This window comes from Podarcis melisellensis, assembly GCF_964234715.1.
Source record: "Podarcis melisellensis genome assembly, chromosome: 3".
Lineage (NCBI taxonomy): Eukaryota > Metazoa > Chordata > Lepidosauria > Squamata > Lacertidae > Podarcis > Podarcis melisellensis.
Genome location: NC_138530.1, coordinates 96349531 through 96374659, shown reverse-complemented (window position 1 = coordinate 96374659; position 25129 = coordinate 96349531). Strand labels below are relative to the sequence as shown.

Below are 25129 nucleotides of genomic sequence, written 5' to 3'. Positions count from 1 at the left end.
AGTTCTGCTCCTTAGATTGCTTCTTTACCACTGTTTCCTGTATGTTGTTACTTAGGATGTCAATGTTGCCGTGTTGCCAGTGTACAGTTCTCAGTGCACTTTTTAAAGTTACGTAGCCATTTATTTATTTAATTGAATTTATATACCACCCTATACCCGAAGGTTTCAGGGTGGTTCACAGGATAAAATCAGAATACCTCGGGTTACAAACACCTTGGGTTACAAACACTTCGGTTACAGACCCCGCTAACCCAGAAGTAGTACCTCAGGTTAAGAACTTTACCTCAGGATGAGAAATCACGCGGTGGTGGTGCAGCGGCAGCAGGAGGCCCCATTAGCTAAAGTGGTACCTCAGGTTAAGAACGGACCTCTGGAACGAATTAAGTTTGTAACCAGAGGTGCCACTGTATAAAACCACAAAGCACATAATAATAAAAAAACCCAACAGCAGCCCAATAACACACACACCCCAAACACATTTTAAAAGGGCATGGGATGTCAATCAAATCAACCAGAGACCTGGCTAAAGAGGAACGTTTTTGCCTGGCACCTAAAGGTGTATAATGAAGGCACCAGGCGAACGTCCCTGGGGAGAGCATTCCACAGAAGGGGAGCCACTGCAGAAAAGGCCCATTTTCTCATGTTGCCACCGTCTAGACCTCTCGTGGAGGAGGCACATGAAGAAGGGCCTCAGAAGATTATCTCAGGGTCTGGGTAGATTCACATGGAAAGAGGCAGTCCTTGAGGTATTGTGGTCCTGAGCTGTTGGCATATTTCTTCACCTGGATGTAGCTCATATATATATATTTGCGCTGGCTATTCTGTTCAGATGTGAGACCTCTCTTCCCCTCCCCTCCCCTCCATCATGGAAATTAGGTAAGTAAGTGAGGAAGACACTCCCATTAACACCATTCAGATGCCACACATACAAAGAAAAGAAGGAGCAGGGAAGTTTCTTAACACCTAAGAAACTTGTAACGAAAAAACATAATCAGAACTAATCAAACAAATAATTGCTTAAATCACCCCATGTTTCTTTTCCTTTTCTGTTTTTCTTTTTTAAGACAATGGATCCACATTAGCTCATCCTGTCTAACTCATTAGCCAGTTTTGATATGCCTCTGCAGCTACCAAGAAAGGCAGAACACAGAAAAGCAAAGCCTGAATTTGCACAGAGTTAGTTGTGGCCACTTGAGAAGTGGTAGATTAACTGAGGTTGGAGAAGGATATGTTGAAAAAATTGAATTTTTAACTGGGAACACACTTCTGTGACGTCTATCAGTCCCTCCAGTATATTAATTCATCTTCGATCTTAAGGTGCTTCTCTTGTTATTTTACCTGCATTATTTGCACTAAATACTGGTGTAGATTTACCATTGTCTATCTGGTACTTGGCTACATCCCAAACTGCAAAGCATCATCACACTTTAGAACTTAATTGGTGGCTCAGCAACTAATTTTACACAGCCTGGAAGGCAAAATCCCCTCCAAGAAAAGAGGATTGAATTGAAAGCCTTTTGAACACTGCAGCACACATAACTAAATCCTTCAATCTGTTGCACTTCAATTTCTGCTAAACTCTTCATACCAATGCAAAGATCAAGAGATGCACCTGTTTGGGTGGACAACAAAACATTCCTCAGAAGTGAGGAGACCAACGGGTTTCTCATTCAGCTGAAGAAATCCAAGTGCAAGTCAGGTTAGGCAGCATGATGTAGCAAACTGCAATGCAAAGAAAAGACCATGTAAGCTGAAATAGGAAGGTAACACATAAAGCAAATCCAGCAATTTAAAAAGCAAAGGCTTTGCCTTAGCAGAAGCAGAATGGCAGAGGACAGCTGTGGTTACTAGCAACTAAGGCCACTTGCACAACCACCTGTTTATTGAGCATTTATTTTGATTTTTTGTGGGCAGGTTATTCTTGTCGAAAATCAAGCCTTTATCGGGAGAAACTGGCAACTCGCCCAGGCACCCGGCTTGGTCTCCTGTTGACCTCCCTGGCTGCATTCCCCAGCAAGATCCAGCCTAGGTCTCGATAGGCGATTCTTCCCAAACGTGGGAAGAACACACCCCCTCCCTCCTGCTCCCCCGGCAGGGAAAGGAGATAGACAGAAATGTATTTACATGCCTTTATTTCTGTCTTTGCAGCATTACAGAAAACGTGTCTGTACAGTGGTGCCCCGCAAGACGAATGCCTCACAAGACAGAAAACCCGCTAGACGAAAGGGTTTTCCGTTTTGGAGGTGCTTCGCAAAACAAATTTCCTATGGGCTTACTTCGCAAGACAAAAATGTCTTGTGAGTTCCTGTGGGGGTTTTTTCCTCCCCCCCTTTCCCCCAAGCCACTAAGCCACTTACCAGCTGATCCGCTAAGCTGCTTATCAGCTGATCCGCTAAGCCGCTTAACAGCTGATCCGCTAAGCCGCTAATGGGCTTGCTTCACAAGATGAAAAAACCGCAAGACGAAGAGACTCGCGGAACGGATTCTTTTCGTCTTGCGAGGCAACACTGTACTCTTCAATCTCCAGCAGTCAAGTGACAAAGACTTCCTGTACTTCCTGTACATACGCAAGAGGAAGAGCTCAAATTACACTCTGAGCAAATTCCGGTGCATTGCCCTGTGAACTGACTGTCCCACTGTTTCCCACGGACAGCCCCAACATTCCCATCATGTTTTGTTTTCAAGATACCAGTTTGCAGCTGTATTGCTTCTATATCGTAACAATTCTACACTCCTTTTTAGGGCAGCATACAATGTTCCATCAATCCAGATTTTTTGGGGGGGGGTAGGGAGCAATTTTTTTGCTCTACAGTTGTGTAACATGAATTTTACTCCCCAAATACTAATAGTCTGGAAGCGACCTAGGTCGCAAATAGTGGTCTCAGTTCACAACTGGTTGCTTGCTTGCTTTGAATTTCAACCCCTTGTACTAAGGTGTAGTCGTTCTATACTGAGAAAAAATTGGACACCACTCATGGGCACCCCAAATCAGAAATACAAAAAATAATATGGTTTGTATTGTGAATTTGCCAACTCATGGTGCTCAGATGCCACACAATAAGAAGTTCAATGTTATTTCCTTCATTCATCTATAAAGTTCTTCTACAAAGATTATCCAGATGCATGAAATGTGCTTTTAATTTAATTGTTGTCCATTCTGGACACCAATCTCACACAGACTTCTAAGGTTCGAAGGAGCTGTGGAGAGGGAAAGCCCAGGAAGCTCTTGTGCCTTGAAACTAAGAATCTGTGAAATATCAGGATATGTTCAGTTAGCCATAGTTTCCTGTTTTATCCAAATTGTGAAACCATGATTATCAACTTTAGCACAAGCCATGCTATTAAATATGGTTTGAAACTGGTGACCATAGTTTCCTAGTAATGGCAAACAGCAGCAGCAGCAACCACTATGGTTAACCAAAGGTTTTCTGGTTTAATTGTTCATGCTTCAAAATGGATTTTAACAGGTTTGTTTGTGCAGGCGCGAACCTCAATCCTATCAGTGCCGAGATTAAGCTGAGATATGATTATCCAACTTTTTTTTTTTCAGCGTTCATCTCGCTTTATTGGGTTGCAGCGCTCATCTCGCTTTATTGGCCAAGGGAGCCGGCGTACAGCTTCCGGGTCATGTGGACAGCATGACTAAGCCACTTCTGGCGAACCAGAGCAGCACACGGAAACACCGTTTACCTTCCCACCGGGAAGCACCACAAAGTGCAGCTCTACCTGCACTTTGACGTGCTTTCGAACTACTAGGTGGACAGGAGCAGGGATCGAGCAATGGGAGCTCACCCCATCGCAGAGATTCAAACTGCCGACCTTCTGATTGGCAAGCCCTAGGCTCTGTGGTTTAACCCACAGCACCACCCGCGTCCCCAGCATTTTCTTTACACAGAGATATAAAGAAAATGAGAGAGGCTGAGAGAGACATAGAGAAAGGGGTGTCAAGAAGTGTGGCTGTGTACACACTTTACATGTAAAGCACATTTTTCCTCCAAAGAATTCTGGGCAGAGTAGTTTATTAAGGGTTGCTGGGTATTGCAACTCAATGAGGGGTAAACTATCGTGTCCAGAATTCTTTGAAGGGGTGGTTGGGAAACGTGCATTGAATGGGAATTTAAGTTACAGTGTGTGCACAGCATCAATGTGTGTGAGAGAAAAAGGAGTATCATAGAGGGAGAAGAGGGGAATGGTAGAAACAGAGAGAGAGGAAAGTGTGTCATTTTGCCCACTATTGGCTCTACCCACAACTGATTTTCCTGTGGGTCAATGGAAAAAGCAGGTATCAAAAAGAAAGAGGCAAGCAGTAGGTGAGAGAAATAAGCAGGAGAAGGGGAGAGCGAAAAGCAGGGGTGACTTTCCCCACCCCACATATTTGCTGAGCACTTGTAAAAAATGCATTTTTAAAAAATTGTGGCTGTACCTACACTTTAGGGACACAGATGGAGCTGTGGGTTAAATCACAGAGCCTAGGACTTGCCGATCAGAAGAAGAGGAGAAGAAGAGTTCGGATTTGATATCCCGCTTTATCACTACCCGAAGGAGTCTCAAAGCGGCTAACATTCTCCTTTCCCTTCCTCCCCCACAACAAACACTCTGTGAGGTGAGTGGGGCTGAGAGACTTCAAAGAAGTGTGACTAGCCCAAGGTCACCCAGCAGCTGCATGTGGAGGAGCGGAGATGCGAACCCGGTTCCCCAGATTACGAATCTACCGCTCTTAACCACTACACCACACTGGCTCTCAGGTCGGCGGTTCGAATCCCCGCAACGGGGTGAGCTCCCGTTGCTCGGTCCCTGCTCCTGCCAACCTAGCAGTTCGAAAGCACGTCAAAGTGCAAGTAGATAAATAGGTATGGCTCCAGCAGGAAGGTAAACAGCGTTTCCGTGCGCTGCTCTGGTTCCCCAGAAGCGGCTTAGTCATGCTGGCCACATGACCCGGAAGCTGTCTGCGGACAAACGCTGGCTCCCTCGGCCTATAGAGCGAGATGAGCGTGCAACCCCAGAGTTGTCCATGGCTGGACCTAATGGTCAGCTGTCCTTTTACCTTTACCTTTACCTATACTTTGGAGCTCTCTTTCTCTATTTACACTAGCAAGCCACTTTTGCTGTGTTCCTTTTGGCACCAACATTTTTTAGACAACCCTGTCCAGACACGACGAGGCTACATGTGTTTTATTTCTTTTTAGCAACTGTCAGTTTTAATCATCTTCAGGATATTTTAAATACTTATTTTTTATCAATAATTTTAATGCTGCATTATATATTTTTGTAAACCACATAAAGGTTTCTCACAATAAAGTGGTATATATGTGTCAGAGCTGCCTCCAGGTCCCAGCTCACAGAGGACCAACGCTAGCCGGTAGTAATGTACAAAAGTCTTTATTGAGGTTCAGTTTCCATTTACAAGCCGCAGCGTGCAGCCCTACGTCTAGACGCTAGATTGGCAAAGCCCTGTCTGAGTCTCCACCCCCTGTACACCAGTTTAAGACTCTCGCTTTACTCCACCTTTTCCGTCGCTCCTTCCTCCTCTGGGTCCTTCTGCCCCCCGGTGTCTCCTCCTTCCTGGACTCTTCTGACGCTGATCCCCCTGACTCCTGTCCCTCCTTTCGGCGGGCTTTAGGACCTGGCTCCCTATCCGGGCTACCCACTGTGCCGCTCGCCTGTACATTTGAACTTGGCGCGCGCGCCCAGCTTCCAACCTTCCTCTCAACCGTTTCCTCTCTCTCCGATGAAGGCGTGGCCAATCCTGACTCATCTCCTCCCGCTGGCGGTGAGCAGCCTGATCCCGATACCTGGGACTCCTCCCCCCTACTGCTCTCTGGTGGGGAAGCTGGTCCTGATTTCCAACTGCTGCTCTCTGAGTCCCCTCTGGCCCCTTCTTCCTGGGGTGTCCCCCTAGGCAACCCCCTTGCTCTGACTATGGGAGCCCCTTTCTGTGAGTCTTCCGATTCGCTGGAAAGACTCAGAGACCTCGGACCACTGTCATCGCTTACGTTCCCTTCGGATTCCTCCCCTTCGCTCTCCATTTCCTCCCTTTCCTGTGCCTCTGCTCCTGAGCCCCTGACATCCATCCCCCCCTCGAAGCCCCCCCCTTCCCCCCTCCCCTCCTTCAGGTGTGGGTACTGGGCTCTCCATAGTTGTGGGGGTGAGTGCCGGATACAGTTCGTCTCCCGTGGCGTGCAGCCAGCTGGATGAGTTCTGATCGTCCTCCATGTTCTCGTCGACATCGATCTCCTCTGCTTCCATCTCTTTGCCTCCGTGCTCGAACCCAAGGTCCTCTCCCAACGCGTCCATGTCCGCCTCTCCCCCGGTCTCCTCTGGGGATGTTGCCTGCCAGGGACCCTCCAACCACTTCCTGCGCCACTGCTCCTCCGGTCGATCGTCCCACCAATAAGAGCGGTCTGAGGCAAATCCCGAGGGCGATCCCTCCGGGGAACGTGTGTCCATTGCCGGTTCCTCGTCCGAGGAGAACCCCTGGAACGTGCTGGCTGAAAGTGTGGGTGTGAAAAGATATTCGTCGAAATAATCTGCCGGCATAGGTCTGTGTGGGAAGAGTGCGTGGAACTCGTCCTTGAGGTAGTGCTCCTCCACCTCATAGTACGGCACCCAGCTGTTGGCGCTTGCCGGGGTACCTTCCCTGGCGAGGAGATACTCAACCCCCTCTTCCCCCCATCTCGAGTCTAAAATCTCTGTTACCTCGTTGATGGGGTCCCCCCTCGGTGACCCCCTTTCTGTGGGCGTTTCCCTGAGTGGGTCTGGTGCCTTTCTTGGCTCCTGAAATCTGTGAGGTGCCTTGTAGGGCGTGAGCACTGATCTATGAAAGACCGGGTGCATTCTGGATCCTTCCGGAAGTGTCAACCAGAAGGCCACTGGATTGACCTGTGCCTCGACTTGGTACGGCCCTAGCTGCTTATGTCCGAGCTTCTTCTTCACTAACGATCTGGCCGGCACTGCCTGGGCTGCTAACCAAACCCAGTCTCCCACCTGTATGTTTCCCCCGGCCCTTCTGTGTTTGTCAGCCTGTAGTTTGTGTGCATGCTTTGCTAGTTCTAACTGCCTTCGGAGCTGTTCGTGGACCTCCTGCAACTCTGACGCGAAGGCGTCCGCTGCCTGTGGCTCCCCCTCCCCCACTCTCTCTAATCCCGGGAAGGTTCTGGGATGTCTCCCATTGTTGGCGAAGAACGGCGTCACCCCCGTGGACACGTGCTTCGTGTTGTTGTAGGCGAACTCGGCGAGCGGCAGGTAGTCCACCCATGTCGCCGGCTGCTGATTCGCGTAGCATCTTAGGTACTGCTGCATGATGGCGTTGACCCGCTCCGCTTGCCCGTTGGTCTGCGGGTGTCTCGCCGACGCTAGGTTGATCTTGACGTTCAGGATGCCCATCAGCTTTTGCCAGAAATTCGAGATGAACTGTCGCCCCCGGTCGGACAGGATAGATCGTGGTAGACCGTGAACCTTGAACACGTGGTCTATGAACAGCATGGCGGTCTGTTCCGCTGTGGCCACCTTCGCGCACGGAATGAAATGGGCCATTTTGGTGAACATGTCCACCACTACTAGAACTGCTGTCTTGCTGGGTAGATCCGTGACAAAGTCCAGTGCCACCCTCTCCCACGGTTCGAGCGGAGTCTGCAGCGGTTCCAGCAGTCCCGCCGGCGGTTTGTGCACTGGCTTGGCCCTTTGGCAGGTGTCGCACCTCGAGACGTAATCCGCTACTTCCCCCCGCATCCTGGGCCACCAAAAGTCTCTGGCTAGCAATTCTACAGTCTTCTCTTTGCCGAAGTGCCCGGCGGTGGGTGCGTCGTGCAGCTGCTGCAGTACCTTCGCGCGGAGGTCGTCCCCCGGTACGTAGAGGGCTCCTTTGCGGATGAGCAATCCGTCGCGTATCTGGAACTCGTCGTCCTTCGCCTTGCCACTGTGCACCTCCTCCATCTTGGCTTGTGCGAAGGGGTCCTCCTGCAGCGCGCGACGTACAGCATCCAGGTCCACGGATGCCGAAGCGCATGCCCACGCCTTCGGTGCGAAAATGTGCTTTGCCGCCGCTGGAGCCGCCTCCTCGAGGTATTGCGGCTTCCTGGACAGTGCATCTGCCATGACGTTGTTGTCGCCTGGGATGTACTCTATCTTGAAGTCGAAATCCGCAAAGAACTCCGCCCAGCGTATGTGCCTCTGGTTCAGGAACCTCGCCGTGCGCCAGTACTCCAGGTTCTTATGGTCAGTGCGGACCTGCACTGTGTGCTTGGCTCCGATAAGGAAGTGCCACCACGCCTTGAATGCTGCATGAATGGCCAGCAACTCCCTGTCCCAGATGGTGTAGTTCTGCTCCGACTTGCTGAGCTTCCTGGAGTAGAAAGCGCACGGCCTCCAGTCCCCATGCGGGTCTTGCTGCAACAGGACTGCACCCACGGCCCTGTCTGAGGCGTCCGTCTCCACCCTCATCGGTCTGCTGGGATTCACATGCAGTAGCTGCTCTTCGGACGCGAAGAGACGCTTGAGTTTCTGAAAGTACTGCTCCGCCTGCTCCGTCCAGATAAACTTCTTCTTCTTGGAGCTGAGCGTGCCGGTGATGGCCGCCGTCTGCATAGCGAATCCCTTGATGAACTTGCGATAAAAGTTTGCAAAGCCGACAAACCGCTGGACCTCCTTCCGAGTGCGCGGGCTCTTCCAGTCCAACAGTGAACGAATTTTGGCGCTGTCCATGGCGAGCCCCTTGTCCGATAATTTGTAGCCCAGGAAATCCACCTCCGTCATGTCGAATTGGCACTTCTCCAGCTTGGCGTACAGTCTGTGCTCCTGCAGTCTCTGCAGAACTTCCTTGATGTCCCTCTCGTGCGCCTCCTGCGAGTCTGAGAATATCAGGATGTCGTCCAGGAAGCAGACGCACTTTTTGTAGAGGAGTCCCGCTAACACGTGATGCATGAAGACTTGAAAACAGTGGGAGCCATTTTGTAATCCAAACGGCATAACTCTATATTCATAGGTGCCCAGGGGCGTGAACATGGCTGTCTTCCACTCATCGCCCTCCCGCACACGTATGAGGTTGTACGCCCCTCGAAGATCCAGCTTGGTGAAGATGCGTCCCTTCCTCACCGTCGCGAGTAGGTCGTCGATCTTGGGCATGGGGAATGCCGTGGGCTTCGTCCTCGAATTTATGACCCGGTAATCAACTACAAGCCTCTTTTGGGGCGTGTCTTTCTTCTTCACGAAGAATACGGGGCTGCCCCCCACTGCCTTGGACTCCCGGATGAAACCACGCTTCAAGTTGTGATCTATGAACTCCCTGAGTTCCTGTAGTTCGTCTTCAGACATGGAATACAGTTTCCCGGTCGGCAGCGTCGCCCCCGGCAGGAGGTCAATCTTGCAGTCATAGGACCTGTGGGGAGGTAGCTTGTCCGCTTCCTTCTCGCAGAAAACCTCCAAAAACGCTGCGTACTTGTGGGGCACTGCTTGCAGCGTGCCTAATTGTAGCTGCGGGTCATCCTCTTCCCCTTCCGGGCTAGGCAGAATGCAGTGTTCTGCACAGTAGGAGGAGCCGAAAGTCAGTTGGTGCTGGTACCATGCCAACGCTGGGCTGTGCCTGTGCAGCCAACTCATGCCCAATACTATAGGCGTGTCCGACAGTTGGGTGACATTGAAGCTGATGACTTCCCGGTGATTGCCAATCTGCATCACCATTGGCGGCGTTTGCTTCACCACCTGCCCCCCCCAGCAATTCCCTGCCATCCACCGTGACAACCTTCAGGGGCAGCGTGGCTGGCAGGAGCGCTATGCTGTGTTGCTTAATGAAATCCAGTCCTATAAAGTCTGCGTTACTACCAGAGTCAATGGTAATGGGCACTTCCATTGTGAGTCCATTGGGTAACTGGAGCGATGCAGTGAGTTGCACCACTGGTTTGGGTGGGAGAGGATCTGTGGGCTGCAAAATTTCTGGGGACTGCTTCACTGACTTGTCTGGCTGGGCCCCAGGTCTGCTTCCAGCCAGACTTCGTCGTTTCCCTGCTGTGGTTCTCTCTGCTGAGCTGCTTCTGTTACTGTTGCTGAGGCTGCAGTGTGCTTGTGGAGCCTCTGGGGACACTCTTTCGCCATGTGCTGAGCACTGTCGCAGATGTAGCACTTCCTGTTCCCTCTAGGAGGCTTCGCTTTGACTGCTCCCGGTGTTAGGGCTCTGGTTGCTGAATGAGCCCTGGCGCCTCCAATCTCCATTGGTTCTTCTCCCCCTCCCTGCAGAGGCGTGGATTGCGTACGCGCTGCATCCCTGGGAAAGAGGGGAGGTGCTCTCGCTGGCGTGCGTCCCCAACGCCCTTCTTCTTTGCCCCAGGGACGCTCTTCCAGCCTCACCCCAATCGTCAGTGCCCTCTGAACAACTTCCTGAGTGCTTTGGGGTCTCTCCCCCCTTGCAATCTCGTCCTTCACAGCTCCATTCAGCCCTTCCCAGAAAAGGTCTCTGACTGCAGCTGAATCTTTCTCCCATCCCAGCGCATTCACCAATGCAAAAAAGCGGGAATGATACTGCCTTACAGTGGCTCTCCCTTGTTTCAGTCCATGTATCTCTTTTCTGGCTATATCAATGTCTATTGTTGATAAAAAACACGAATCCATCGCTTTAATGAAGGCATCCGCACTTCGGAGCGCCGGATCCTTATCTCTCCACAGGTTGCGCAGCCACGCTTTAGCTTCTCCATGCAAATGAGATAATATAAATCCCACCCTCTCCTGCTCATCTCTAAAGTCTTTATCCAGCAATTGCAGCGCAAACATCACGTCTGCTCGGAAGTTAGGGTACTGCTGCAAATTCCCATCAAAATGAGACACAAGGCTGGCTCCTCTCTTCCCCAACCCAATCCCCTCCGGTTTTGGGGGGGGTGCCCCTGCTTAGTAAGCACGTCCAACCTGGCTTGTAGATCTCTGCAGGCAGCAGCTGCTTCGTCTTCTCTCTTCCTAGATGCGAGAATCTCCTGGTTGAGTCGCGTCACTGCATTTTGCAGGTCTGCCATTTGCTGTTCGGTAGTCATCTTTCCTTGCTTTTGTGAGCTCGCGAAGAACCAATCTTCACCCCTCGCTGCGTCCACTCACTTGCGAGGTTCTTGGTGAAAATGGAGACAGGGCTTACTGTCAGAGCTGCCTCCAGGTCCCAGCTCACAGAGGACCAACGCTAGCCGGTAGTAATGTACAAAAGTCTTTATTGAGGTTCAGTTTCCATTTACAAGCCGCAGCGTGCAGCCCTACGTCTAGACGCTAGATCGGCGAAGCCCTGTCTGAGTCTCCACCCCCTGTACACCAGTTTAAGACTCTCGCTTTACTCCACCTTTTCCGTCGCTCCTTCCTCCTCTGGGTCCTTCTGCCCCCCGGTGTCTCCTCCTTCCTGGACTCTTCTGACGCTGATCCCCCTGACTCCTGTCCCTCCTTTCAGCGGGCTTTAGGACCTGGCTCCCTATCCGGGCTACCCACTGTGCCGCTCGCCTGTACATTTGAACTTGGCGCACGCGCCCAGCTTCCAACCTTCCTCTCAACCGTTTCCTCTCTCTCCGATGAAGGCGTGGCCAATCCTGACTCATCTCCTCCCGCTGGCGGTGAGCAGCCTGATCCCGATACCTGGGACTCCTCCCCCCTACTGCTCTCTGGTGGGGAAGCTGGTCCTGATTTCCAACTGCTGCTCTCTGAGTCCCCTCTGGCCCCTTCTTCCTGGGGTGTCCCCCTAGGCAACCCCCTTGCTCTGACTATGGGAGCCCCTTTCTGTGAGTCTTCCGATTCGCTGGAAAGACTCAGAGACCTCGGACCACTGTCATCGCTTACGTTCCCTTCGGATTCCTCCCCTTCGCTCTCCATTTCCTCCCTTTCCTGTGCCTCTGCTCCTGAGCCCCTGACAATATGTTTTGTTATAAACAGAAAAAAAAGGGTTCCCCAGCCCTCACTTAATTCCAGTAACTAGTAAAATAATCATGTGCCTGAGGTAGGCTAATAGGACAAACACTTAAAGGTGCCCTTCTGGATCTCGTTTCCTCCCCTAAGCCTGAAAGCAGTTTCTCTCAGACTTTAGAGCAGGCATTCCCAAACTCGGCCTTCCAGCTGTTTTGGGACTACAACTCCCATCATCCCTAGCTAACAGGACCAGTGGTCAGGGATGATGGGAATTTATAAATAATAATAATAATAATTTATTATTTGTACCCTGCCCATCTGGCTGGGTTTCCCCAGCCACTTTGGGCGGCTTCCATAGAAACCAAAAATACACTAAAATATCACAGATTAAAAACAGCAGGGGATGCCTGCCTTAGAGGATCTTCTGTGAAGACTTATGCCTCACAGAGAACTTCTTGTGAGACTGAAGGGAAATGAGTGGCAGGCTGCCTTCAGGACTTTGTCATACTTTCAGCAGCTGTGACTGTATATTTGCTAGCAGTATAAGAGCAATGCACGCATGGAACCTGCAGTATCCAGTGATTTAAAAGGTTTGGTGTATGCGCCCTTCTTCCTGTCCTTTGATTCCTTTCATGAATACCTAAGAGGCCTAGCCTATGTGTATTGAGGGATTCGCTTCTACCATGACCTCTCCTTCTGCACCCTTCTTAGCCCCTCTACCTATTTTGCTAATGCAAGGAGCTGTGACCTAATTACATACTCTAGAGAAGTATAATCCTTCTCTCTGTTCACATTTGGATCACCGCTGAGCTTGTATGTCTGAAACAAATGTCACTGTTGAACCTATTCTTGTTACTTTGAACATCTCAAATACCATCCTGTTGTCTATTATAACAGCATTGTTTCATAAACATTTATTTTCGTGTTTTGGGTTCTGAACTTCAGTTATCAGCGCTCTTGATCTTACCTAATACAATTGCGCTCTTACTTTTAGTGCACTCACTCCCCTATCCTAATTTTCACAGAATTGTGGAGGCTGTCATTATTTAAAATGCCAGAGTTGCATACCTTCCAACATTTTTCCGATGAAAATAGGGGTGTCCCATTCCATAATGATAATTTTACTATTTATACCCTGCACATCTTATTGGGTTGACACAGCACTCTGGGCAGCTTCCAACATATATAAAACATAATTGAACATTAAACATTAAAAAAACTTCCCTGTACTGTACAGGATTGCCTTGAGATAGCTCAGGGGTCAGATAACTCCATACCCTCCAACATTTATGCAATGAAAATAGGGACATCCTATGGAATAGCAGGATATCCTGGGATCAAATCTGAAACTGGGACAGCTTCTCTAAATCAGGGATGTCCCTGGAAAATAGGGACACTTGGAGGTTCTTGAGTTTTGCCTTCTAGTACATGGAAACCAGGAAACAAAACCTATTCCAAGTTTTAAATGAAATTTGCATTTGTCTATTGCAATTTCTTTCTGGTGGATTATCTGCCACTAGTATAGTATCTCTACAATGACAACCATTAATATTATTCTGAGAAGGGAAAATTACACCGCATGACATTACATTGCAAAAAGGATTAAAGAAAATCCAATAAAAGCAATTTTTGCTTCAAATCACTTCACTTGACATGGTAAGAACTTAATAACTGAACAAAAGTCATGCCGAATTCATGATAATTTTGTCACATTATAAGAAGCTCAAATGATTATAGAGACTATTAGCAAGAATTTAATTTGAAACTTTATAGGCAATGTCCCTCTATTACCCAAGTGACTTGGATGATTTTTGTGAAAGGGGACCTAAGTTAGCAATTAATGGAAGGCCCATTCTTATTTTAGCATCGTTAAACCAGTAAGAATGTGTGTGGTGTCATAGTATCGTAGTGATAAACTGAGGCTGTGCAATGAAGGAAAAAAAGCAGTTAATGTAGACAGTAGAAAACAACAGACAGAAGAACACTTGTTTTTATGCATATATTTAAGAAGGGCACAAAACTGTGTCTGTCTAAAACCTGTTCTAAATCAAGTTTTTCTTAACTATGTATTTTGAGGGGGGAGCTCAGCACTTCTTTCTTCTCTATCCTATGCATGTTAAGTTCCACTTAGCTTAATGGCAGCAACCCAATGGGCCTTCAAACCCACATGTGCTGTGAAAAAGCAGAAGACTCTTTGTTCTCATATACAGGGTTCATCGTTTTCCATATTTCCACTGGCTACATTGTAAGCACCGTTGAATTTCACTGAACACTGTCTTGAAAGATCCCCAAACTGCTTTTCAGAAGGTGCAAGGAGCTACAGCGAAAAGGTTAAAAACCTAGTGGGTGGTGCTTTTTTTGTGCAGAACTGCCATAGCTCAGTGGCAGAACACATGTTTTCCATACTGAAGGGTTCGATCCCTGAAATCATCAAGTACGGCTACAAAATACCATTGTCTGAAAAGTCATGGAGAGTCACTGCCAGCCAGTGTAGCCAACCCCAAACTAGACAGGCCAATAGTTTGACCTGGTAGATGCTTTCAGTGCACAATGTATGACATTTGCTTCTGTTAAAGACCATTCCTCAATAATCTGTCTGTAATTGGGACACTCAAATAATTATCCCCCCCCCAAAAAAAAACCCTTCCAAATGTGTCTGAACATTGAACCCATCATGCCTTGGATTATTTAGTTGGTACAGAGAGTCATATGCAAAATATTATTTATTGCATTTATTTATTACATTTATATCCCATCTTTCCTTCAAGGAACGTAAGGTGGTGTACAGACTTCTCCTGCTTCCCATTTTATCCTCACAGCAACCCTAAGGGGCTGAGTGGCAGTGACTGGTCCAAGGTCACCTAGCGAGCTTCAATCCTGAGTAGGGATTTGAACTCTGGTCTCCCAAGCTCTCTAACCACTACATCACACTGACTCTCAAAATCAGAATCGGAATTAATATTATTGGGGGGGGGGTGAAAATTAGGGAACAAATTATGTTCCTGCTGTCTTAACAGTGTTCCATTGTCGTTTTCACTTTAAATCTTGTCAGTCTCTTGTGAGCTCAAATTAGCACAGTTCTCTCTTGCAAAAAAATTATTTGCTTCGGTGCTCATACAGAACCAACTGATCACAGTTTATCTAGCTGAAACTAAAAACATCTGTTATTGCTCTCAGGAGGAGGCTTCCCCCCACTTCCCAAACCCCGGCAAATATTAATTTGTATCATAAGGCAATATTAACAAATATCCATTAACAACCGTCCATTTTATAGTATTCTTCCTGAAATCTACCAAGGCTTTATTTTACAGCTACATCTAACAGGTTAGCTTTGTCTGCACCCAGAGAACTGTTGGTTTGCTTCATAGCAGCTCAAGGAGCATTTGATCTTTAGGAAGCTAGTCAAAATCAATACCCTACTCAAGCCCTTGCTGATAGGAAATGGCAACATTGCACCAACTTTCCTTTGGTCCTGACAGACATTGTATGAGTGAAGGAAGGCAACATTGAAAGGACAGTCTACACCAGCCTTTCTCAACTTGTGGGTCCCCAGATGTTGTTGGACTACAACTCCCATCACCCCTAGCTAGCAAGGCCAGAGCTCAGGATGATGGGAGTTGTAGTCCAACAACATCTGGGGACCCACAGGTTGAGAAAGGCTGGTCTACACCTTCATTCTTTCTCGTTTCTCAGCAGTACTATGCAAGTGCACTTCAATACACTTGTGTCATGTTGGAATCAGGAAACAGCAGGTCCAGTGGCTGCCTGCATGTGAGAGACTACTAAAGCAGAGTTCTATTTTCGCCGGAAGCCACCCATCAAATTATGCCATATTATGGCCTCTTGATGTCAAGGCATTGGGATCTTTTACCCTGAACCTTTTAGTTGCTATATCTATATGAGGGATGGGGAATTGGCGGCTCTTCAGATGTTGCCAGACCAAAATTCCCATTATCCCTGACGGTGAGTCATGCTGGCTGGGCTGATGGGAGTCTACTAAGGTATGAATTTATTCTGTTGGTTGAAACCGCTTTTCATTTGCATTCTGATTTGATTCTCCTGTTGCTTCACCTATGCAATTTCAGTTTTGAGTGCACTCCAGAAAATGAAAAACACTCAAGAGTGAATTGGGATGTTTGTAGATGTCCTTAGATTTAAAGTGACACTTTACCATGGGGCTACCTCTACTGAGTTTCACATCTTAACCAACTGGTAGTTAACAAGCAGTTGTTTCACCCCACCCCCCAAAGGTGAATTGCTAATGAACCAAGAAACATTTTACGTGAACTTGTCGTCAACTTTACTCCAAAAGGATGGATACAGAACAGGTCTTGTACACAAAGAGGAAAACATGAACTTCTGCAGAATAAGCAAGCCCTATGCCCAAGACAAACACAGTGGAAGTTGACTACAGATCTGTATTGCTACAGGAAGGGAAAGTAGGCAGGAGTTTCAGCTTTGCTTGCTGTAGACTATTGCATTCTGTAAAATACTGTACAGATTCAGGCTCAGTTGTATTAGCCACCGCATTCAGACGCAGGAGCCTTTTCAGGCATTCCTGATTCAGATGCTGCAGAGAAATAGAATTGGGTATCACCAGCATACTGATGACACTCACTCTAAATTTCCTGGTGATTATGCATTATTCATGTAGATTGTAAAGAGCTTGGGGGCCAAAAAAGCACTCATCCAGCACTACCTCCTGGAGATAAGATTGGAACCACCGCAGAACAGTTCCACCAATGCCAGTTGCCTGTAGATGGTCCAGGAGGATCCCATGGTATCAAAAGCCAATGAGAGATCTAGCGAGAGCAACAGGATCACAATCCCCAATAAAAGAATATCCATCAGGGCAACCAAAGCAGATTCAGCACCAAACTGGTGATCTGTGCTGTGACCTTGAAGAACAGTAGTAGCAGCAACTGCTTCATCATAATCTAAGGCTGAAAGTGTGAGAGAAAAAGAAATTAGAAAATCAGTTGTGAGATTGGGATACAGTGGAGATCACTTTGAGGCATGAACCATCCACATATACAAGGACACTAAATCATCCACAGATACAAATACCCATAGGCATTGGAACTTCTTGATGTGCAGAATGTTCAGCAGAACATTCCCAGTTCTTTATTCCTGCATTTTTGCAATATACTCTGCAATTTTCATTTGTTGAAGTCTGGAGCTATAGTGACTAACAGTGAGATTTAGGACCTTTGCCATTGTAGCAGACCCTATCTATGGAGTGCTTTGTCCATGGAGACTCGCATAACACCATACCTGATGTCTTTTTAGTGCTTAGCGAAGGCCTTTTTAAACTTTAGCTGGACTTCCTAAAACTTCTAAGATATTTTAGACCTCTTAGATTTTGAGTCTGTATATTGTGTGCTATGTTGTGACTGCTTGTAATGCCTTTGATTCCAAATATTTTCCTAATTTTTGTATTGTTGTGCTTTTAATTTCTGCTTTGAAAGTTTTCAGACTAAATGGCAGGATACATATACGTGAAATAAGCAAATGTAGCATAATAGACTTTTTCAGACCATATGGTTATATGAAGCAGGTGTGAACTAACGTATTTTTTTTTCATTCCTGAAGATTGCTTCAGGGGTGTGTGTAGAAATATTTTCAGTCTTCGAATAACCCATTTAATAAATGCATACAAAATCTTTTTAGGGGCATGGGGCAGGGATTAAATCTGTCAACACTATTTGACTTTCTTTGCAATTGGGATAAAATAGAAGGGAAAAAACATCATACATATATATACTCTCCATGTATACTCCTATTCATACAAATTTCTATATAATAGTATTTCTATAGCTGACTCAATGACAATACTACAATTAAGTGGATATTGGCATCCTGTAGAAGTTTTCCCAGCTGTGTTCAAGCTTCTTGTCCATGAACTATTTTTACATGGGGCAGCCAGCCAAGGGGTCTGAGCCTAATCAAAAGGATATTTCCCATGGAGTTAGCATTGTGCTGGAAGGGTAAAGAATTCCACCAGGCCCTGAGCATGTGATTGGGTCATTCAAACATTCTCATAGCTACAAAAGAATTGTGCACAGCTAAATGCCTCCCACAATGGCTGGGAGAAAGTCTTACATGTGCTATTATCTCCACCCTGTGGTGTGGGGAAATTGAGAATGTCTCTATATTCTTTGAATTTGGATGAGATTCTTCTAGAGCAACAAATTACCAGGAGGCATTGTTCCCTTTAAAAGCAAACCTAGGTGGGCAATTGATTAATATGATTGGTGACAAAATGGGGCCACTGAGAGACAACAGAGAAGTATCAGCATGCTCAAGTGACAACAGAAAGAGTAAGTATAAATCAGAATGGGCATATATTTCTGTGAAGTGGGTCATTGTCACGGAGGCAGTGGCTAATTCAGCATTTCTCTTATGCCCAAGTCCAGCTCAGTAGCTAATGAATCACTTTTTCTCACTGTGTGTTAAAATACCTGATCAATAGTAGGAAGACTTTGCTGCACTAGCTCAAACTCATAAGTGAGTCAGTATATCCACATGTATGGTTCTTTGTCTTAAAAGCATGGATCAGAGACAGTAGGAAACCATGTGAACGCTGATTGAATGTCATAGGCCAGGAGGCAGCTTCACCTGCTGATCAGCAGCCTGAAGGAGGAGAAGGGGGAGAAGTGACTCCACCTGAAGCTGATCAGCCTTCACAGAGGAGAAGGCACCGATGAGAAGCAGCTGGCTCTGGCCTTTAAACAGAGCTCTCAGCGGCAGTCAAAGATTGGAAACAGCGCCTGTAATTCCCCACCTCTTCCTGCTCTCCATCTGGATTTCTTGACCTCTGGACTGGACCCTTGGCTCTCTGATCCTCTGGATTCCCTGCCTTTGTATGTGGATTCTACTCTCAGGCAAGACTTCCTTAGAGACTCTCAGCCCCTGTTTGATCAGCAACAGGACTTGGACCAGGTACAACAGTGAATGATTCTGCCTGCATCTTGGGATCAGATATTTCCCCTTTCCTTCTCTTCCTTCTTCAAATGGCAAAAGAGGTGATTGAAAACCCTCACATTTATGCACGATAAAGGCACACACAACTGTGCATGTGTGCATCACCGTGAAACCAGAAAGTGGCCCTAAAATGGCCCCAAAAGAGCGTGAAAATGACAGAAATGGTGTCTAGCAATCCCACAAGCCCTTGCACTGACTTTTGAGTCCTATGGGCAGTTCGAGTTTGAGAAAGGAGGTTTGGAGAGAGCGATTGTGGTGGAGTTTGGGGTTGTTGGTTTTTTTTGCATTTTCAAAGGGTTTCCATAGGTTTAGAGCAGCGGTCGGCAACCTAAGGCCCATGGGCCAGATGCAGCCCAATTGCCTTCTCAATCTGGCCCACAGATGGTCCAGGAATCAGTGTGTTTTTACATGAGTAGAATGTGTGGCTTTTATTTAAAATGTATTTCTGGGGCATAGGAATTCCTTCATTTTTTTTCCAAAATATAGTCTGGCCCACCACATGGTCCAGCCAGCTCACGTCTGATAAAGGTTGCTGACCCCTGATTTAGAGGGTGTTTGCAGGCTTTATCGATGGTGTTCCCAATATATACAATTTCACTTAAACCTGCCATTCCGTGGAACGTAACCCCCGTGTAAATGGGGAGTGGCCTGTACTTTTGCTTTTAAACTAACCATAATTCCCTTGTCATCTGAACTTGGAGAACTGTGATTTGTTTAAACTATGAATTGAAACATGCCAGGGTCTGAATTTATAATTGGAGATGTGTTCTCACTCATGTTGCCTTGAAGCCTCTCCTCAGGCTTGCATGCTCAATTTCTTCCTCTCCTGTGGTATGTGAAAGAGCTGAAGAGGAAGAAATCGAGCATGCAAGCCTGAATCTTGTGTAAGCTGAATCGTTGTTTCTTATTTCATCTGATTTAGCCCAATAAGGTAAAATCTCTATTGTGTCTTCCTATTCACTATGTGACAAATACATTACTTTGCTGTGAGCTTTTTTCTTCTGTACAGTAGGGTTGCCATATTTCAGCAAGCCAAAACCTTTGCTGACTTCTAACTACCAGTCACAGTGACAACTCGCATTTTAAATACTCCTCCTATATGTAGGCCACAGAAGCGGCGATATATTGCTCGTAGCCACGTTCTTGAATTTCCATGACAAAATCTTAATAAGAATACAGACAATTGAATTTATGTGACGGTGTCAACATGGGAAGGGAATGAGAGATCAGGAATCTGTAGTGCAAGTGAGCATTTTTGTCAATGTGTAACCTTCTTCCAACTCTACCATTCTGATTCTATGACTGCGGGGGGAGGGAGGATTTTGAGAATCATATGGATGAATTTGAACTGAACATGAACCATGTTGTATGTGTGTGTTACATATATGTCTCTCTGTGTGTATACCGCCATACATATGTACAGTATATCTGACATGTGTGCACAAACCAAACCAAAATACCCAGATCTTTTGCCCAATTTTAAAAATCTGCCTGGACAGAAATTGTGACCCTGAAAAAGAGGATGTGTCTGGGGGAAATCGGACATATGGCAACCCTACTGTGGAGCTCATAATGGAGTTTTCTAATGCTCCAGTCAGTCACAAATCTTTAAACAAAAAATATGCAAAAACTAAATGCTATTCAGTGCTCCATGCCAAGTATTCTCAGGAATATGTCCTTCCCCTTCCATATTTAAAAATATCAAGTATGTGGCCATAAGGCTTCCAACAGTTTCCTTCCTTATGAACCAAACTATGAAAATTTGCCCTTAGGCTTCAGCAGAACTGTTTTGTTTTCCACTATTTCATTCATATTTGCCATTTGATGTTTAGAAGTTTCACAAACTCTTTATATTGATTAGAAAAGTATTCATTAAAATTACAGGCATCAAAAACAGCTGGTTTTGATTGGGTTGGGTGAAATGCCAATTATCTTTGGCACGCCAAAAAGCCCCCCAACAAGGCTTATTTATTTATTTGTGGCATTTTAAAAGACCCTTCAATCAAATTTCCTGGGCCCAAAACATAAAAAGAAAACATACAGCCAAATTATGAGCATTAAGTAACATCACAATAAACTAATAAGGTAGTAAATCGCAAAGGAGCATTAAAAAATCAATCAAAATCAAAGCTGAAAAGTTTGGCAAAATAAGGTCTTTGGTCTTGGAAAACAACAACAACATAAGCACCAGATGAACTTCTTATTATGTTTTTGTTTTAAAAAGGGTCTCTGTATATTAGATCTAGTTTAATCCTAAATCCTTTGCATTATCTTGGCTTGGATCACAGATACAGTGGCTGTTCATTAGCCGAATATAGATCAGTAAACAATCTGTTTCAGAGATATTCTTTAAAAATTGTCAAGGACACATTAAAGGTAGAAAAATATTAAATAATAAAGAAGTATAACAAGCATTAAGTTAACTCTAAGTTAAAACATTAACTTAAAAATAAAGTAAAATGCTTCCAAATTCACAGAAATCATGACCTAGTCATTTTCCCCAACTGGTTTCCTTAAGGCAACTATCTCATTTTCCTGAGTCAAAGGCTACTATGTCATATTGCATTAAAGTCAGCAGTGAGAGTTGTACTTTTCTCTAAGACATAAAGAAGGGTATATTCATAAAAGAATGAGATGAAGCAAGGAACACAAATGTGTTTTTCAATAAAATGTATAGTTAGCCTACTTAATACAGTAGATAGAAACCAGAGATGGTTAAGCATGCTGAAATTCAGTGAAATCAATATCGCTTAAAGTACTTGAAGGCTCTTTGAATTGTAACCATTTCCTTATTGTGTTAATCAAGTCAACAGTCCAATAAACAGTATCATGCTCTTGAGACCCACATCTCCTGCTGCCCACACTCAGAGTTTTGAATTATTCAAAAGGATGGCTGAGAAATGTGTAATAGCTAGTATCAGTAATAAAGTTTTTAGACCCACAAATGCATATTCCAAAACTGAAGATGATGTTAATGTTGAGGAGAAATAATTGGAAAGACATTTTGGAAGAATCTTAAATTACTCCAGCTTCTAGATCTTTCATAAATTCCTATAAAACATGTTATCCAGCAGGATGTTGTGCTTTATTGGGTATCATTTGTATATACAAAATTTCATGTGCAATCTTCCTCTTGTGTGTTTTGGCTGCTGCAGTATTTTACAGTGTAGCACAATGAGTAGGGATGATATGTCAATTTTGGTTTGCTTAGCCTTCTCTTTTTTTTCAACCTTAAATCCATTTCTCCCCATTTTGTTGCTGTATGTGAAAAACCATCAGCATTTTAGAGCCAATTTTACCCAACAAGCAAATGTTTATATGCAGTTTCCACTATAGTACACATTTTGACAAGTGTTCCCCCCCCCCTCCAATTGGCTTTTTTGGGTGTGCTATTTTCACCACTATAGTTATTTTATGTATGCATCCCCCTAAAATATGCATTTTTGGTAAACATTACTTGTTTTGATTGGTGAGCAGTGTAGCAAAATTAAGTTTAAAATTTTGGAGGACAGTTGTTTTTCAGTTCACATATTGTTGTGGGAAGTGTAAATTTGATAGATTCATCTTCAAATGAGACATGAACTAAATATCTCCCCATCTCTATAGTGAGTGGGTGTGTGCATAAGGCGTTACTGTCTGGTTTTCTGCAAACAAAATATTTATTTATTTCATAAAATTTATATGCCGCTTGATTGTAAAAAAACCTCAAAGCAGTTTACAGAAAGAAGAATTACAATAAATATGTTGAGACTGATATGACTGAAAGCCAATCAACAATTCCTGGCTAAAACCTCCTTTGGGGGGCGGGAGTTGGAACTCTTGGCTCACCATGTTAAGTGATAAAGGATCCCCACACACCTCGGTAGAGCACATGTAAGCCTCTTCCACCCCTTCCCATGACATTTTGGGGCTAGTTACGGGTTCAGCACCGTGTGTATGCATGATCACACATCATTTGGGCATGCCTAAATCAGGACTGCAAGAAGATTAAACCTATCCATTCTTAAGGAAATCTGCCCTGAGTGCTCACTGAAGGACAGATCCTGAAGCTGAGGCTCCAATACTTTGGCCACCTCATGAGGAGAGAAGACTCCCTGGAAAAGACCTTGATGTTGGGAAAGACGGGGGGCACAAGGAGAAGGGGACGACAGAGGACGAGATGGTTGGACAGTGTTCTCGAAGCTACCAGCATGCGTTTGACCAAACTGCGGGAGGCAGTGGAAGACAGGAGTGCCTGGCGTGCTCTGGTCCATGGGGTCACGAAGAGTCGGACACGGCTAAAAAACAAAATCAGGAGCTGCGTGTAATGTAAATAGTAGAATTTTACCTCTGTGCTTTCATGCTGATAGCAACCCACCAAAAGAGCAACTGATGATGAGAGAAGGACAATGATCCATGAGTGGTCCAAGACAGTCAGCAAAGGAATTTCTTTATTTACCTGAAATAATTATCCCACTTTTCCCATCTCTGAGACCGCCAAGGCAACAAAAAATGCAAAACAGTAAAAGTAATAATAGAACAATGGCAGTCATTTAAAAGTTCAGTGGTGAAATGCATAACCATGGCAACAAATAGCAAATGGATAGCTCTAAAGAATCAATTCTCGTGAAGCCCAAAGGCCTGTCCAAACAGCCAAATCATTACAGTGTGTTGACAGGCAGGCAGTGCCAGGTAGGCCTCTATTGGAAAGACGTTCCCTATCTGGTTCATCTGTTCTTTTGGAAGAGAAGAAAGTGAGGAATATCAGAGGCCAAATTCAGGTGATACCTGTGTATAAAGCTTGCCTTTCCTTAATCATTGGAAATGCAAAAAGTGGAATAATTCCACTATTATTGATTAAACAGATGAGCTCCCCTTTGCTGCTTATCTCTCTGCAGCCTCTCCTTTATCAAACACCATCTTTTTTTCAGTAGCATTGTTTCATTGCATTATTTTCCCATTCAGAACATATAAATAGGGTCTTACACAAAATTCACCCTGATTTTTATATATATAAAATGTGATTCATAAATGAATAATAACAACAAACATTGCCTATTTTCCCCCCTTCTAAATGCTACCACTAATGCCAAATAGAATGCCTTTTCCATTTCCCCCACCAGTCTTTGCCCACCATCTGGAAATAATTCTACCTATTTCTGTATTGGGAGAAGCAGGTTATTTTCATAATTTATAACACAACCCACAGCTTCCAAGTTCGTCTTGTGGTCTTTTATGCCTTGCCTTTATTGCACTGCTTACTGCTGAAGAAAGTGGGACTTCTTCCTTCCCAGTAATCTGTGTCTAACTCCTTCCATATCTCTCAGTTCCATGGAAAACATGGTAATACCGGCCATCTTGGAAGAGGATGGCCAAGCTGGCAAGGCAAATGACCATTCAGGAGATACAGACACCTTCACTTAAGATGGGAACTGTGTGACCTGGCCATTATTATAGCCTGTAATTTATAGGTGTGTTATTAGACGTTTTCTTGTATTCTCACAGCAGAGGTCTTAAATTAACTGTTTGTGTTAGTGCTTATGTTTAACAGCAGCCAAGTATTATAATTAAGTGAAGTAAAACAAGTGGCCACTTAACCCTCGTCCAGTGGATCTAAGTAGAGATGAGACATTCTTGGAAGAAAACTAGAACTTTATTTGTTTATACTCAATGAAGTTACAGCTTAATGGTTGCTTTTGAAAGGCACAACACCTTGTTTCAAGCAAACGGTCTTTGTAGAGATATTTAAGATCTTTCTTAACTTCAGGCTTTAAAGCTGTCACTGGACACATAAATTCTTTCTAGCATGGCTGTTGCCTTACACTACCCATAAAACAGTCCCAGACCATTCTAGAATCCTAATGGTCCCCTCAGGTAAATAGAACCTATCTCAAACTGAGAGCCAATTCACTATCTGTCCACACTGACAGATAACTCCTATAGGAATCTATTCAGTTACTCAGAGTCCCCTGCCCACGTATGTCTAATCTCAGCATCTAACTTGAATTCAACTCTTTCTCTTTCTCTCTCCCTCTCCCTCCCCCTCCCTCCCTCCTGGTTGACTGACCAACTTGCTATCTCTCCCTGGTTGGCAGACCTCATCAGGAGGCAGACCCAGGGCCTGTCCATCACAGTGGGCATCATAGCCATCAGAGATATGGTTGCAACACTCCGAAATAAAAACCTCTCATACTGACTAAATAAGCATACTCCTCTTTACTGCTTATCTAAGTTCAGCCTTTCCTTCACCCCACACTCAATCATCCTCTTTCTTTGTATGTCATTGTTTCGTAGTGTTCTTTTCCTA

General features: G+C 45.4%; 1 protein-coding gene across 3 annotated transcripts in view; it reads left to right on the top strand.

Annotated features, from left to right (window-relative positions):
* The window catches only part of SNTG2 (syntrophin gamma 2), a 221056-nt gene that overhangs the window by 107845 nt on the left and 88082 nt on the right, over positions 1 to 25129 (top strand). The gene's annotated exons all lie outside the window — the stretch shown is intronic.